This window comes from Marmota marmota, unplaced genomic scaffold (genome assembly GCF_001458135.2).
Source record: "Marmota marmota marmota unplaced genomic scaffold, marMar, whole genome shotgun sequence".
In the NCBI taxonomy this organism is placed as follows: Eukaryota; Metazoa; Chordata; class Mammalia; order Rodentia; family Sciuridae; genus Marmota; species Marmota marmota.
The window spans coordinates 47755676-47772632 of NW_025999900.1; the positions used below are offsets into that span (position 1 = coordinate 47755676).

General features: G+C 38.3%; 1 protein-coding gene and 1 long non-coding RNA gene across 10 annotated transcripts in view; one reads left to right on the top strand and one right to left on the bottom strand.

The window, feature by feature from the left end:
- Ston2 (stonin 2) overlaps nt 1-16957 on the bottom strand; it is a 133880-nt gene that overhangs the window by 26688 nt on the left and 90235 nt on the right. The window lies entirely within an intron of this gene.
- Nucleotides 9353-16000, top strand: LOC125615334. Its single transcript, XR_007345929.1, has 3 exons — nt 9353-9530; nt 12017-12098; nt 14105-16000. It is a non-coding gene; the product is annotated as an uncharacterized LOC125615334 (long non-coding RNA).

Consider the following 16957-nt stretch of genomic DNA (forward strand, 5'->3'; position numbering starts at 1 on the left):
AGCCTGTGGGATTACAGGGGTGTGCCACTGCACCTGGCAAGACATTCTTGAAGATGAAAAATGTTGGTGGACCTACTTTACCAAATTTCCAGATTTACTATATAGTTGTAGTAATTAAATAGTATCACAGGAAAAACAAGTTATGGAAAAGAATGAAGAGTCTAGAAATAGATCATATATATACAGCACTTGAGTTTTGACAAAGGGGTCATGAAATCAATGAGGAAGGAAAAATTCTTTTCAATGAAGTGCTGGAGCAGCTGGATATCCATATAGAAAAATACAGACCTTAACCATTTTTTCTCTGTATATGTGAAAATTATTCTTAGGACTCAGAGATTTATTAAAAAGCTAAAATCAGAAAGCTTCTGCAGGAGGAGGACAGAAAATTATATTCATGACCTTTAGGGGAGGCAAAATTTCTTAGGACACAATAAGTACCAACCATAAAAGAAAAAAAAGTATAAATTTCCCTTCATCAAATTATCAAGACAATATTTAAAAAGTTAAAAGGCAAGCCAATGAAAAAGACTTGTATCCAGAATGCATTAAAAAAAAAATCTTCCACAAATCAACTAAAGGACAAAAAGAAGCTATCTGAAAGGCCAGAGAGCATATTAAAAAAAAAAAAAAAAAAAAAAGAGAGCTCAACAGGTAAATACAAATAAAGGTATAAAGAGATCCTATGCACTTCCTAAAATGGCTAAAATTAGGAAGCATAATATCAAATGTAAACAAAGACATGGAGCAAGTAGAATTCTCATACATTGTTAGTAAATGTACAGAATGGTAAGTTCACTTTAAAAGATGATTAGGCACCCTCTAATAAATATAAACATTCATCTACATTTCAACCCAGCCATTCTACTCTTACGTTTGTGCACAAAAAATAAAAAATATGTCCCAAAGAGACTTGCTCAAGAATGTTCATAGTAGCTTCATTCATGATAGTAAAAAACTGGACATGCTCCAAATATATATTAGTAGGAAAATGGGCAAGCAGATTAGAACACATTCTTATCATAGAATATTGCCATAGCAATAAAAATAAATGAACTATTTATACATGTAACAACCTGATGAATCTCAAAACCACTATCTGAATCACAAAAGTTTCTAATACAACATCATTTATTGTGGTTTGATTCATTAATCTCACATCAACCCCTTAAAGTAGATACTGTTTTCAGTTTTAATAATAAAAATATTCACAGAGGAAAAATAATATCTAAGATTATAATCATTCAATATTTGTTGAACATGTACTATTTGCTACCAGGCAGTGTGTCTTGTGCCAAGAATGTAATTCCCAAAAATAGACACAATATTTAACCCAGTCCTTCCACTATGCAACACAGCCAAGTACTGACATACCATATGTAAACAAGGAACGTGACACTACACTGCCTTTAAGAAATTCAGAGTATAGCAGAGGACGCAGGCTAATAAATAATCAATAGAGTTAAATCAATTAGAGCACAACATGAAGTGCTCTTACAAGGTATATAAAAACTGCCATGTGAACTCAAAAAAGGAAACGACTGATAATTTTGCCTCAGATAGCTGAAGCCAAACTGGCAAAGGAGCTGACAGTTCATTTTGGTAGACAGAATGCCTGAAGGCACTGGGTACTGTGGAAAGTGCTCAAGGTTTACACCTGGTTGAAATGCCAGCTCAGTGTCCACATCTGTGAAATGCAAATAATTATCCAATGACTTGAAAGCTTCTTGTGAAAACTGGGGGAAAAAATGCCTATAAAGATCTAAAACCATGCAGAAGAAAGTCAATTTATTATTATTTTTTATTTTTGAACAAAAAACTGGTACTAGTTAGATTGACAGCAAGTATCTCTTAATGTAAATTTCTGTCAATTTTCAGAAAGTTTAGCCTCTCAAAACAAAAATATTAAGTTTCTGAGGCTGAAAGCCATGATACTACATTTTAAACTCAAGGTGATTTGCTAACTTTTGATCTCCCTCCTCACTTGAATGTGACTTAAGCCCCAACACATACCACAACCCTGTGGAAGAAGGAACTAGTTGTCTCAATCTGAGTAGTTCATGAGAAAGTTAGAGGCCAGAATGCAACGTTAAGACCAGTGAGAGCAGTAGCCACATTAGTCTATGCCTTCTTGTGAATAACCATCCAGAAGCATGCACCTTATCAGCTGACTGCTCTGTGCCTAGCTCGAAGCAATGCTCACCTTAATCTGCATCAGATACCTGTCTGTAAGTTTCTAGAACAGAGACTAGTAATAACCATTAAATTAATCTGAGAGAGACAGTCCAGTAAGGTAGGACCGAAATGGCAGAACTTTCTCAATATACACTGGCTCTTCCTGCAGAAACTGGAGGCTTATCTGCATCCAAGATTTTAATATAGATAATGACATAGGTTCAGTATCCCTTCTGATGGTGTGCCAGGTTAGTGCTGCTGAATATGAAGAAGGCATTTCTAAAATAAGAGCTCAGAATTTGTTTGTAAGGTTGATAGACTCCTGACATTTACAGTCAAACTAGAATCATTAAAATAAGAGAGTGACCACTGTGTCAACTTCTGCCATCTACAAGGCTTTGTTTGGCTGACAAACTGACACAGAAGGGTATTATTACATTGTTTAATCAGAGCAAATACTCTGAACAGCTCTATGAGGATCATGATACATGGAGAGGGGGATGGCTTGCACTGTGCCACAAACAGTCTGTGGGTGAATAGTCCGTTAGCAAAATGAATTAAACTCTCTAAGCCTCAGGTCCCTCACCTATAAAATGGGGATAACTATGCCCTGTAGGAGGGCAGATGTTGTGACAGTTACAGATAATGCAGACAAGTGCCTGGCAGAGTACACTGGATAGAACAGAACCTAATCAATGGTGGTTTCTGTAATTATAATTAACATAATGCACTGTCTTCAGTAGTTTTGCAGGAAAATAGGGAGTAAGGAGAAATTATACATAAATTGATTGCTTTTGTTGGCTAGACACCATGTTAAATGGTTTTTAACCTGTTTATATGGAATGCAGTTCAGTGAGTGTGAGTGTATGTCACAGGGATACAGAAACACACAGAATTAGTATGAATTAGAATAAGAATATGAGGTAATGTATACTCAGTGGAGGATAAGGCAAAAGAAAAGGAAAGGAAGTAGCTTTCAGAAGAAACATGTGTACCCTGTTACTAGACTGTAAGCTATTTGAAGGCAAATTCTTCAATGTTTGGATTATTTCACTTTTTACCCTGTTTTTAGTCCTTATTATATGTCCTTTGGGAGCACCTGGCACTCAGTAAATATTTATTTAGTACATACCCAAACCAGGTGTTGTGCTCACTTGCAGGTGTGACTGTTAGCAAACACAGGAAAAGGAAATCAACAGTGGTGGTGTGGGGACAAGTGTCAAGTCATGGCTTGGAGAAGCAGAAATGTCCTTTGCCCCATTGGTTGAGTCACTGCACCACCACATGACACACTGTGACAAGTCCATTCACAATAACAACACAAAAGGTCATTCCTCAAACAAAGCAATGAACCCCAAATAGAAGTTTCAAATCTTAACAGGAAAAGTCTGGTTCTGCTTGTTGCCCTCTAACCCAGTTTGCTGATCAGGTGCATAAAATATTTCATCATCCCATTCTGAACAAGGTGTTCAACATACATTAATTTATTAATCCTAGATACAACCCTATGGAAGGTTTTACAGCCTGTAGGTAAGGAAAATAAAATTCAGAGAGCTTAAGTAACTTGTCTGCTGTTAAAAATCAACCAGGTTATAGACCAGCACTCTCTTCATCTACTGGAAGGAGAATACACACAGAGGAAGGTGTACATGTTCCAAGAGGGTGGTGCCATGAACGTTTACAACTGAGCACATTCACACAGCCAGCCCAGATAAGCACTTCCTTCCAGCCACTCCTCCCACCAAGAACCACTATTTTGACTTCTAACAACTCTGTGAGCTTGGCCCAGAACACTCTAACCTATGGTAATTGCTTCTTCTGTTTAATTCTTTTGTTTTTCTTATCTGTATTACTCATTTGGAATTTACTGATATTCTCTTATAGAGTCAACTGTTTGTTCTTTTTACATTTCTTTTTCTACTTATAATCTTAAGGCCTGGGTTTTATATAGGGTGAGCATTCCTTATCTAAAATGCTTGGGCCCAGAAATGTTTCATATTGTGTATTTTTTCAGACTTTAGAATATCTGCATATACATAACAAGGAATCTTGGGGACATGATCAAAGTCTAAACACAAAATTCATATATCTTATACATATAACCAGAGATTATTTTATACAGTATGTTTAATAATTGGGACATGAGGTCATTTGTGAAATTTTCTACTTGTGGTGTCATGTCAGTACTCAAAAAATTCTTTTTTTCTTCCCCCTCATACTGGGGATTGAACACAGGGTACTTTACCCATGAACTGCATCTCCAGTCCGTTTTACTTTTTATTTTAAGACAGGGTCTCACTAAGTTGCTGAGGCTGGCTTCAACCTTGCAATCCTCTGCTCCTAGCCTCCTGAATAGTTTGGATTGCAGGAGTGCATGACAGCTCAAAAAATTTTGGATTCTGGAGCATTTCAGTTTTCAGATTAGGGATGTTCAACATGCATTTCCTTAATTCCCCAAGCAGTTCTCACATGGAGCAGTTATGACACAATATAATAATACTCTACCTAAGAGTTATTTTCTACTTACTTTATACCAGACACTGTTTTAAGCACTTTACATGCATTTTCTCATTTAATTCTTCCAGTGATCCTATGAGATAGTATTCCCATTATCTCCCTTTAACAGATGAAAAAACAGGCACAAAGAAGCTCAGTAACTTACCCAGTGTCACACATACAAGGAGGGATGGAGTCAGGATTCACACCCAACCACTGTTATTTTAGCCTTTCTCTCATTATTTCCCTTTCTGTAAACTTCTTATTAAAGTATAAAGCATATGGAAAAGAACATAAATCTTGTGTTTAAAGTTCAATGAATTTTGACAATGTGAAGACACTAGGAAATTCAACAGATCAAAAGACAGGACACAGCCAGCACTGTAGAAAACCACATTTGTCCAATTCTACTCATGAACTGTCCCTCCCCTCAGGGTAATCATTGTCCAGACTCCTAAGACCACCTGTTAGTTCACTTATTTTTAACTTTTATAAATGAAATAATATAGTCTGTTCTCTTGATATTTGTGAGATTCATTTTTGATGTTGCATGCAGTGTGCTAATTTACATCTCTGTATTGTATTCAATTGTGGGAATGTGAAGTAATTTATCCCTTGTATTACTTAGGTCATTTGGTAGTTTCTGGACTTGGTGATTATAGCTAGCATCTCTGTGAACATTCCTGTATGTGCCTTTTGGTACATGTGTGTACACATTTATTTGGGGTACCCAGGAGCAGAACTGAGCTGCCATCATTTGCAAATTAATAGTATTAATTTACACTGCTACTCAGTGAACCACAGCATTCTGGTGGCTCTACATCTTTACCTGTCATTTAGATTTTAGCTGATGATGGGTCTGTAGTGTGTCATATGGTGCATTTAATTGACTTTCACTAATGCCTAATGAAGTTGTGCACTTTTCATATGTTTATAGCCTCCTTTGTGAAGAGATTTTTTGTGAAGAGGTTTTTGTGATGAGCCTTTTCATGACTTTTGTCCTGTGTCTGCTGTGTTCTCCTTGATTCATAGAAATTCTTTATATATTCTGGAAATGAGTATTTGTTAGGAGTATCTACTGTAAATATCTCCTCCTATGCTGTGGCTTGCCTTTAACTTTCTTATTGATGGCTTTGCTTAACAGGCATTTTAAATTTAATCTGATCTAATTCATCATTTGTTTTTTTCCTTTATGGTTAGTGTTTTCAGGGTCTTATTTAAGAGGCATCTCCTTAGAGATACTGACTGGTGGGGTGGTCCATCAAGGTTCCTGCTCTCCTAAGCCAAATGCTAAGCCCAATCACTGAAAAGTTCTATCCCTTAAAAATGACCCTTTAGAAAGTGAAACAAACTGACAATGCATGTTGCTCATTCATCAAGATGTGGCACCCAGAAGAAACCATCTGCAAGTCCTTGCCAGAGGGCCTGGCTCCCGCCTATTCTGAGTCTGGCTCTTCAGCTTGATTTTTCAGCATTCCCTTTGATTCTTGTGAGCACGACCCACCAAATCTTTCCAACAAACGCTCCTTTTAAATTTTCTAATTAGGCAAAGTTTATTTTTGTTGTTTTAACCAAAGAATCCTACTGATTCCGTAATTCACTCTTTTCATTTTGATGTTCTCTATTTTTACCTAGGGCATCAAGCCCTGATAGCCTGTGTGATCAGTCACACAATCTAAACAAGAAATTTCACTTTCAAGGAACTAAGTCCTGATGAGTCAGTTCATGATCACAGCATGACTTTAAACAAGTCATCTCCAGAGATGGCTCTACCTTGACTCTTAGGGAAATGAAGGGGAAATCTAACTAAAACTAGGCATCTTCCAATATAGCAGACATAAAAAAATACAATAGAACATTAACCCTTTAACCAATTAGCACCAAAGGGAGCGCTGCAGTTATGCCTAAACATGATAATTACTAGCTAAATTTTAGCTTGTTGCTCTAATAAAAATCACCGATTATTTCAATGAAAGAGAAACAATAATTTGGGTGGAATATTAAAGAATGCACATTCTAAATGTCAAATTTATCCTGGCAAGGATAAAGGAGGCACATACAGAAACCCTGACTGCTGTAACTGGGTGTTGGGGGTGTCATCTCGGTGATGACTCTCTTAGACCTTCCATGTTTCAAAATAGGAGCATAGGGCAACAAGAGAGAGTGAAAAACAATAAGCAGATATACTTCCAAATGAGGCTAAGCTAGAGAGCTATGCATACTGATGCAATTATCACATCAGGTATTTACTGCATCTTTTGGAGGTGCTTTCAGAAGGGGCAATGTTAACCTTCAGCATAACCTAACTGGTGGCAAATCTTCACTCCTTGAAGTTGACTGGTAAAAAAAAAAACAATCAAAACTCAGAGTATAAATTTACTTTCTTTTTTCTAAAAAGGGACAGTACAAGCTGGTGCACACAATCCTAGTGACCCAGGAGGCTGAGGCAGGAGGAGCTCAAGTTCAAGTTTAGTCTCCACAACTTAGTGAGATCCTGTCTCAAAATAAAAAATAAAAAGGGCTGTTACTGAGTGGTACAGTACCTCTGGATTCAATGGTTCTGGCACCAAAAAAAAAAAAAAAAAAAGGTGTGTGTGTGAGGGGGGTACTGTATAATGTAGCATGTAAGAGCATGGGCTTCAGAGTTAGAGAAATCTGGGTCCTACTGACTCCTGATGGTATGTAATCTTTGAACGAAACAGCCTGGCTGACATTTAATTTCCTAATGAGTATGGTCGATAAATGGGATAATGAATTTAAAGCTATTATATCTTTAGCTTCTAGTATTATGATACAAAGATAAGAAAGAATTACTTTTGTCTTTGAATATAAATTGCTTCTGAAAGGACTTCCCAAGCAGAAATTTACAAATTTTAAGTACTGTCATTAGTCACTGTTAAGATTTACACTCTCTGGATTTATGCAGTTGAGCCCAGTCCTAGAAATAATTTTTAAAAGGACTGTGAGCCCTTGTGCTATGGTGGGGCATTTACTCACAGGTGTACCTCTCGGTGTCTGACAATGCCTAGCCACTTATGTGGCAACTCTTGTACCTGTCCCTGGCCACTCACAGGTGGGTGTGGGAGGGTAGTAAAGAGAGTATGGCTTTTTGTGCAAGAAAAAATGAGAGAACTGATGGAGGAAACAAATTCTCAATGGACAACCAGATTCACCCAAAGGATGTGGTTTTATCCATAGACATATACTCTGAGGGGTTGCTGGAAGGATTGGGGACAGATGCCTTTCTGTCCTAGTGGGCTTTAACAGGCTGTGTCTTCCACATTCAGAAGTGCTTGCTGCTGGGTAATGCTAGCCAGGTAGAACAGGATGGGCTTCTGACAGGAGCCCCTCCTATGGTTTAGCAACTAGATTAACAATCTTCCCCTAAAACTTGCTCTGTCTTACTTCTGTAGGGACAGAAATAGGTTTTCAAATTCCCCTCCACCCCAGATCAGGTATTTTGACCCTGAGCCTCAGTTTGACAGGGAACATGTGGATGTGAGCAGTAGGAACATAAGGTTAAGAGGATAATTAGCTGAGCCCATAGCTCTGTCCCCCACTTTTTCTTTTAAAAGGAATTTACCTGCAACCCTGCCTGGGTTAAGTCAATAGGATATGTTGCATTCCTCAGCAAAGAACCTATTATCCACAGGGAAATGCAGGCCCAAAATGTTGAGATTAAAAACACAAATTATCCTAGGGGAGGGGGCAAGGGGAAGGGTTCTGTGATTCGTACACAAACCAGATTCTAAAATTCAGTAAGATAAAGATAATTCCCACTAGCCAATTAGAACTGGTCAGCACGGACCAAAGTGACCCAGAGTTGCCTTGGATCTTTACCATGTACAGTGGACATATAACTTCTGAAGTCATCCTGTTGTCAGTCAAAAATCAATTATCCTTGGGCAAGACTCTCTGGAAACTTGCCCGGGACCCCCAATAAAATTGGAGGGCAGGCTGGGGTTGTGGCTCAGCGGTAAAGTGCTTACCTCGCATGTTTGACACTGGGTTAGATCCTCAGCACCACATAAAAATAAACAAACAAAATAAAGGTTAAAAAAAAAAAAAACTGGAGGGCAGGAAGGGCACATCATCCTTCTCCTTCTGAGAGGACCCATTCTCTCTCAAAAGTATCCCCTTTCCCTTCGATCCCTTTTAAATAAACTCTATTTTTTTTTTTTTACTAAGTATTATGTCTTCTCTAGAATCCTCTACACTGGTGGGTCTCCTTCATAACAAATGCCTTTATCAATAGAATGAGGGAAATCATATCTGTACCTCACCTTACCATGCAAATTAAATGAGATCTCACGAAAAGCATTTATTATACTGGCTTATAATGGTTGCTTAAAAGAAAACAGCTATAATCATCATTATTAGTAAATTTTAAACAAAGGAGATGTGAAATATTGAATCTAAGCTGTTAAAAAGATAATCTATAATTGAGAGAAAAATTTAGACTTCTCTGGATAATTCTAGAATTTTCTAACTCTTGATTTGATCATTGGCTACTATATATTTTTTTAAAATACTTGCAGTTGTAGATGGACACAATACCTTTGTTTTATTCATTTATTTTTATGTGGTGCTGAGGATCGAACACAATGCCTCAAATGTGCTAAGCAAGCACTCTGCCGCTGAGCCACAACCCAAGCCCAGCTATTATATTTTGAGTGCACATTTTCTCCAAATACTTTTTCTATACCTTCTTGTTTATTTATATATTCTTTAAAATTTTACTTAATTAAGAGAATTTTTAAATATTTAATTATCCAGGTGTTGTGCTCTGTAGATCTGATACTTCCTTGGAATTGCAGAGCTAGAGAGGATGAGGTTCCACTATGAAATACTCTTACAAGGTAAGTCCCCAGACCATGATAGAGCTCAAGAATCTTATTCTGTTTTGATCATGATATGTATCTAAGAGCACAGAGTTGCAGGGAAGCCACTCTTCAGTGGGAAAAACAGGAACTGTTCCTTGTTTCATCACTGCCTTTTTTAAAGGCATGCATTTCCCATGGAGAGTCAGGGATAATGGGATAAAGACAGGAAGCGACTGGGCCAAAGGTGGTGTATCTTATTTGAGAATTCTCCACACAGATGTCTACCATTACATTTCAAAACAATGGCTCTAAAATTGTTTTATGTCCTGGTGACTTTGAAAGAACAACAGGCCAAGAGACCATGTATGCAGGAACCTGTATGAGGGCTGGAAGACCTGTTATTCTGCTATCTAAAGAATTCATTTAATACCTACAGGTCTCACTTTCTACATTTTAAAGTGAGAGGGCTGGGTTACATGATCCTATTTTAAAGATAGGACAAATTCATATCCATATTTCTAAAATTCATATCCATTCTTCTCCTTTTTATTGTGAAAGACAACCATGTATGCCACTCTAGTTTGGCCAGAAAGAATATTATACCACTTTTGATAAGATGCAAATGAATTAAAAAATAAAATATGAATTCATGTTAAACAAACACACACACACACACACACACACCCCACCATCAGCATTCTGCAGTCATCACCATCTCACATGTACCTTCTGAGGCCTACTTTTCTCTTGCACCATCTATGGCAAGAAAGTGCCTGTGAACCCTCATGATGGTCATTTAATTTCCACCTATAAACAGTCAAGACTAACTAACTGGCAGACACATGGGCTACATAAGTGGCAGCTCCTCTCCATTTGCTGCAGTCAACATGTGAGCAATGGGCAGAAGTAAGGGTTAAGCTACAAAGAACTGAGAACTCTTATTGGCTTCCCAATAGCTGCATATCCAGGAATTATTCATGATCTAATTGTGACTAATATTTATGGGCACCTACTAAATGCCAGGCCCTAATGCCATGTGCTTTATATACATTATCTCATTTACTACTCCAACATTGTCCTTACTTTATGAGTTAGGAAACTAAGACTACAGAAGCTCAGGGCCCTGGCCATCTACTTAGCTGTACTGTAGTGATGGTTCTTTCTCAGCAGAGATGGACAAGAAAGCTCTTGTTTCTTCTTCCTTGTACCCTCTTTCCAGGTCCAATGATTCACATCCCTTCCTTGCAAGCTTGAAAGTTCTTAGAGGATGGAAGTCTCAGGAAATTTGACACTCGATCTGCTAACTTTTGATGCTCAAACTCCTGACTTTTTTAAATGTATTTTTTTCAATGTGCCAAATGTTTCTATGACTATCTCTTTGTCTTTCATACTGAAGACAGTGGTTACCACTGATCTCTCCTGAGTGCTCAATGTGTGTCAATGATAGCTTTGGTTTGGGATTTTAGCTGAACAACCAATACACATAAAGGACTTGAAGAGCAGGTGAAAGTAAGCCTGGAACTTAGATTCACTCCTAGAAGGTGGAACTGAATTTATATTCCTTTTTGTATGGCACCTATAATTGTATCTAGCATCAACAGGTAAAGAAGCAGTATTGAAACAGAGTGAATATTAGGCCCCCTGACATTGAGGACAGCTTCCTCAAGCTGAGAGTAAAGGGCTGCCCCTCACCTTACCAGTCTGATGGATGCTAAGGAAGCTGAGAATGGAGACTACCCAGGCCCCAGCCTGCCTAGCAAAAAAGAATTAAATCTGCATAGGTACATTCCTGACTTTTGACTCTTCTTCTCTTTTAAAAGCTTTCTTTGCCCTAGAGTTTTCTGAAGATGGAATTTTTGAAAGAAATCTTCCTTCAAAGCTGGCTTTGAATAAAAATAATTTTCTTACCAGTTTGACTCCAAATATGTGTGCAACACTGAGCTATAGGGATTAGCCTCTTCCCAGAACCATAATAGTACCACCTAATAACAGAGTGACATACTGGAAAGAGCTACAGAAGGAAGGAGAAGAATGTGGGGCACAGGTATCCATTACCCTTGTTCCTGCCCAACCACCTCTGCTGTGCTTGCCCCTTTTTCCTCATCTCCATGCCCCAATGGAACCCACTTCCACAACAGTACCAAGTGGAAGGGGGTGTTTCTAATTTGAAAAGGGTGAAACAGAAAAGGTGCACTATCTCCAATGGGTATCTATTAAAAACAAAACTAATTTTAAAATTCATAGTGTGTGCCAGGCATTGTGGAAAAACAAACAAAAAACTCTTAGATGACCTTATTTGCTTCAAAAAAAATCCTCTGGTGGAAATATTAATATGAACTCCACATAGAGATGAAGACCATGAGGCACAGAGAGGTTAAATAACATACCCGTTTAGTTGTACAGTTAGGAAGTGGCAGAGCTGAGATTTAAAAGAGGCTTTGCCACTGGAAAAAAATGGGATTTGCTTTGCAAAGAATTTCATTAAAGCCGTTTATTTGTTTGTTTGTTTATTTTCCAAACAGGTCCAGAAGGAAGCAGATTCCCAGAAAATTCAGGGAGTGCTTTATATAGAGCAGACCCCTTGAACTAGCCAGGGGACATCAGGTAGGAAAGCCCTACACTCCCATGTTACTTTTGTTTTGTGTTTCTGTAAATGAAAGAACAGCCACATTGCTCAGGGAGACATATTTGTCTTATGGTTTGGCTACTGGTCAACCCAACACAATTCTTTCCTGGTCTTGGGCCAATATGGCAACCCATACCATCTCTGCCTAAGTAAGTGAACAAGCAGGACAGACATGCATGCATATGTATGTGTGGCATTTGTGCTGTGTAGGTATACACTTCACAAGGTACACCTTGCATTCTTGGCTAAAATTACTCCCTCTCCAGAAAGAAAAGAGATTATGTGATTGTTTTATTCGTTCTCTCCTTGCTAAAATGGCTCTGGGAAGGAAAGAATCTGGCTGGGGTTTAATGAGCTTAGTCCCAGTTTATGAAGCCTAAAGGCAGCTATAATCACCCTCTGTGTCTGTGGGTGTTAATAAGAAAAGGAACCGGAAACAATTGTGTAGAGAAAATTGCCCTTTGCCATTAAAGTTGAACTTAGATATCTCACCTGACATCAGACTCTCAAGATAAATGGAAGCTGCTTTGGTTTCCTGAAGCTACATATTTTATGCTTTGTATGGGAAACTTAATTCACTTAGTAAAACTCCCCTAAGCCATTTCCTCTACAAATTGCAAACTAAGTGAGGCCAAAAGAAGTTCGATCTTTTAATTCAATCAACTTCCCCCAAAACCTCCTGTTCCTGGCTGATGAATATCCATTACACCTCCAACCTAAGGAATTCTCACTCTTCCCTCCTGGGATCTAGACTTAGGCTTGCTGCTTAGAATAAAAATTGCTACTCACTGTATAAGTGTATGGATGTAAGGGCTAGCTCCAGTTTCAAGATGCATTTTCCTATATTGATGACACTGTACTGGTTTATAGGAACCTGACAATTCTTTTCAAAATAAAAAATAACCTTTTTTTCCAAAGCAAAATGATTTCTGAAGTTCAGTTCAGTTAGATTTTCTTGTTTATGTAATCATCTTTTCGTAGCAAATGCTTTATACCATTACTCAACATTGATGCTAAGAATTCTGTCCTTGCTTGTAAAACCTTCCAGGCAAATTAATTAAAAAGGCAGAGCCCCTTGGTTTTCAGCCTTTTCTTCCTCTTTCTTTTGTTTCTGCCACTTCTATTCTATAAAACCTATATTCTGTACATTCTATATAATCTCAAGGCCTGTCCTCCTTTCACAGATTCTGTCTTAATAGACTTATAAGTCCAATCAAGGAAAATGAAACTTTATCTAATGATTAGATCAGTAGATAAGAACCCAGAGTTTTTTCTTTGAATTCTCTATACTATACAATATTTTAGGTCTGAAGCGTGGAATTAAAGGAAGAAAAGAAAAGCAGACAAAATCTTAAGATCCTTGTGGGCTGGGCATGGTGGCACATGACTGCAATCCCAGCAACTAAGGAGGCTGAGGCAGAAGGATAGAAAGTTTGAGGCAAGCCTCTGCAACTTAGTGAGACTCTATCTCAAAAATTTTACAAAGGGACTAGGTGTTACAGAGCTGGGGCCTTTCGAGAAATAGGCAATGCAAAGATTTGCCCTTTAAACTCTGATTCTTGTGACCAAGTCAGAAAGTTTTAGACATGTCACTCAAAGTAATAGGAATGAGTTTATAGACAGGATAGGAAAAGGGAAAGGGGACACTCTTGGGGGAGAGAGTGGGTCCTCTCAGAGAGGAAAGGTACAATATGCCTCTCCTGCACTCTAGTTTGGGAGGTTCCAGAGAAGTTTCCAGAGAGTCCTGCCCACATCCACTTCTTGATTTTTGATTGATGGCAGGGTGACATCAGACTTTTGAGTCCCCATTGCCATGACAACTCTAGGTCACCTTGGCCCATGCTGACTGGTTCTAATTGTAAACTTAATCATTTTTACAGGTTTTATGGTTGAGAGGTATTTTCCTTATCTTCCAGAATCTGGTCTGTGAAAAATATCACAAATGTCTCTCCCTTCAAAGTAACTTGGGTTCCTCTTATCACAGGTATTTCCTGCCTGCATTTCCTTTCAAATGACAGGTTGTTTGCTGAGGAATGTGACATATCCTGTCCACTTCCACCAGGCAGGGCTGCAGGTAAGTTACCCTTTGGCAAAGAAAGCATGTTGGGGTCAGTACAGTAGACCCATTTTATGGAATCGTTCTCTTTAACCTTGTGTTTCCACCATTCGTGTCTGTCTGTCCCCTGAGTTCAATCCCCAGTACCAAAAAGAAACAGAAAAGGAAAAAAGAAAAAAGATCCTGTGGGCAGAGGTTGTGATACAATCACTGGACCCCCATAAAGCCTTTCACTGCACCTTCAGTTATCCAACCAACACTGCCTACAGACACAATGGAGAACAAAACAGATGAATGCTTTGACTGAGTCCTCAGTCTCATGGTGAGACAGAAAATGGAATTAAAAACATGAAATAGATTATTTCAAACTGTAGTATGTGTGGTGAAAGAAAGAACAAGCATATGAGGAACAGAGACCTGGAGTCCTGACATAGCCTGGGAGTCAGGGGAGGCTGCCCTAAGCAATGTTGAAGCAGAGATCTAAGTGTGGCTACAAGTTAGGGAGAGGCAAGCCGCACAGCTTTCCAGGGCTTTGCAACTTGTAAGATTTCAGTAAAACCACAAACAGGAGTGCCCTTTTTTATGTGGGGAGAGATCTGGGGAAAATCCTGGAAATCTCCTTTGAGTCTTTCATTTTATATATAATAGAGTTAAAATCCCCAGATGAGCAGCCCAAGCCCACTCCTGGCTAGACTAGACTCCCAGGCTTCCGGCTCTTAGTCCAACACCCTTTTGACTACAAGGCACAAGAATGGCAGCTTCAGTAGATACCTGAGACTACAAGGTTTTAATGATCAGACTCTAATGAAGGGCTTATCCCATATCTACATAAATGGTATGCAGTGGGCCGAGAATAAAAGATTTTTAGACTTAAACTTTTAATAATAAAACCCAGGGCAGCTTCTGAAGAAAGATTTAATATGTTCAATTTTTTTCTTTTTCTTTTTCTTTTTTGGTCCAGAATGTATTTGTAAACCAGGAACAAAGATGAACCAGACAGATTTCTCCATCTGCATGCAAAATAAAAATGAGTTGTAGAATTGATAATGGTAGTGGTAATATGATCAATTAATCCAAAGTAATAAAGTCTATTGATTTCATCTACTAGTTCCCACAAGAACTACAATTAGCCTTAAACTCTAATTATGACCACACCTACACCTTCCTTGTCTCTCACAGAGCTAAGCAACAGCAACAATGAATAATAGTCTGAGCATTTTTAAGTATGGCTACAAGTTAGGGAGAGGCAAGCAGCACAGCTTTCCAGGGCTTTGTGAAGCCTACTGGAAACTTAATGCTGTTTAAGTAACTTTCCCATTTCCTTTCTTCATTTTACTAAGATAAATAAAGTAAAAGAGGAAAAAAAAAAGGAAAACAAACAAACAAAACATTTCTCATCCTTGGTTAGCTTTTCTTCTCAGTAAACAACCCAGGCATAGCACTGGTTAGAAAGTCCGATAAATGCTGAGGAAAAGACTACATTCTGGTCCAATCTTGCATCTCCAAACTTAGAAGAGCACAAGAACAATAATGCAAGAACTTTGACTAAAACACTGTATTTGTTAGCAATAATAGGAAGAGAAAGTTTTCCAAATGTGGCCAGGGGCCATCTCTCAGAAGAGATGCCTCTTTAAAAAGGGAGAACATTCTGTTGACTACAGATTAAACCTCAATTCCTTCCCCCACCTTACACCTCTCCAAGGACAAAAGATTGCAAATGTCACTCTAATCAAAACAAGATCCCTCTCTGCCTGTCCATGATTCTTAGCCCCAGCTTTGTATTAACCTCTTTGTTTCCGCAAAGAAACTGCTTCATTGAAACATCATAGAAAAAACAGTTGTCCCCCAGACAATGAAGTCGCCTGCACTTGGGCATTTCTGTGTAGGCAGGCGACAATGCTGGCAGAATTCTCAACCTGTTGCTATAGTAGCAGAAAGAATGTGATTCAAGTAGCTCTGCCAAATCCCTCCTGCTCCTGTAAAGAACTTTAACCCTTCACTGCCCTTTCTCTGGCAGAAATACCTGGGAAGAACCCAAATTTTTCTTAGAAGATGGATGTAGTCCTCTTAGCATTCACTCATTCTTCGGTTCATTCAGTGTCTATTTATTTATGCTGGCTTCCAGATTTTCATTGGTAAACAAGGATGAGTAGGATATTAAATCATTGCTTAAATAACAATATATTATGCAGCATCAGTGTATATAGGAGATATGAGGTACCCAGCAAAGAAGTCACCAGCAAGGAAACATTCAAGGTAACCAGTTTATCCACTAATTGTAGCAGACCCTATATATTCTGAGCCACTGCAATTACTTGATTGTTTGCATGTATTAATTTGACACAAAAAAAATACTACAAGAAATGCCTGCTTTGATCCTATCATGACTAGCATAAGGCATTAGTTTAAATGAGTTGTTTAAATTAAATTAGTATTTTTTACATAAAATAGAAATAACATTCTGTCAGAGAACCATTGCACAAATTGCTGAATGTGAGCTTGCATCCCTCATTTATAGTCATCAGGCAACAGAAATGCAGGTAATGGCTCAGATAATACACAAAAGCAACACAGCCACAAGGACTTGGGAGGACTTTTTAAATAGTCCCCTGCCTAATTCAGATCTGTTGTCAAGGCAGTAATGAAGAAATTTCAGGAAATACAATTTAGAAATGACCTATAATCCTGCTTACTTAAAACTGTGGTGTAGAAATCTCTGTTGTGGAATAGCTCCCTGCTAAACTTCTTTGTTTCCACAAACAAATACTGGAAGGTGGGTTT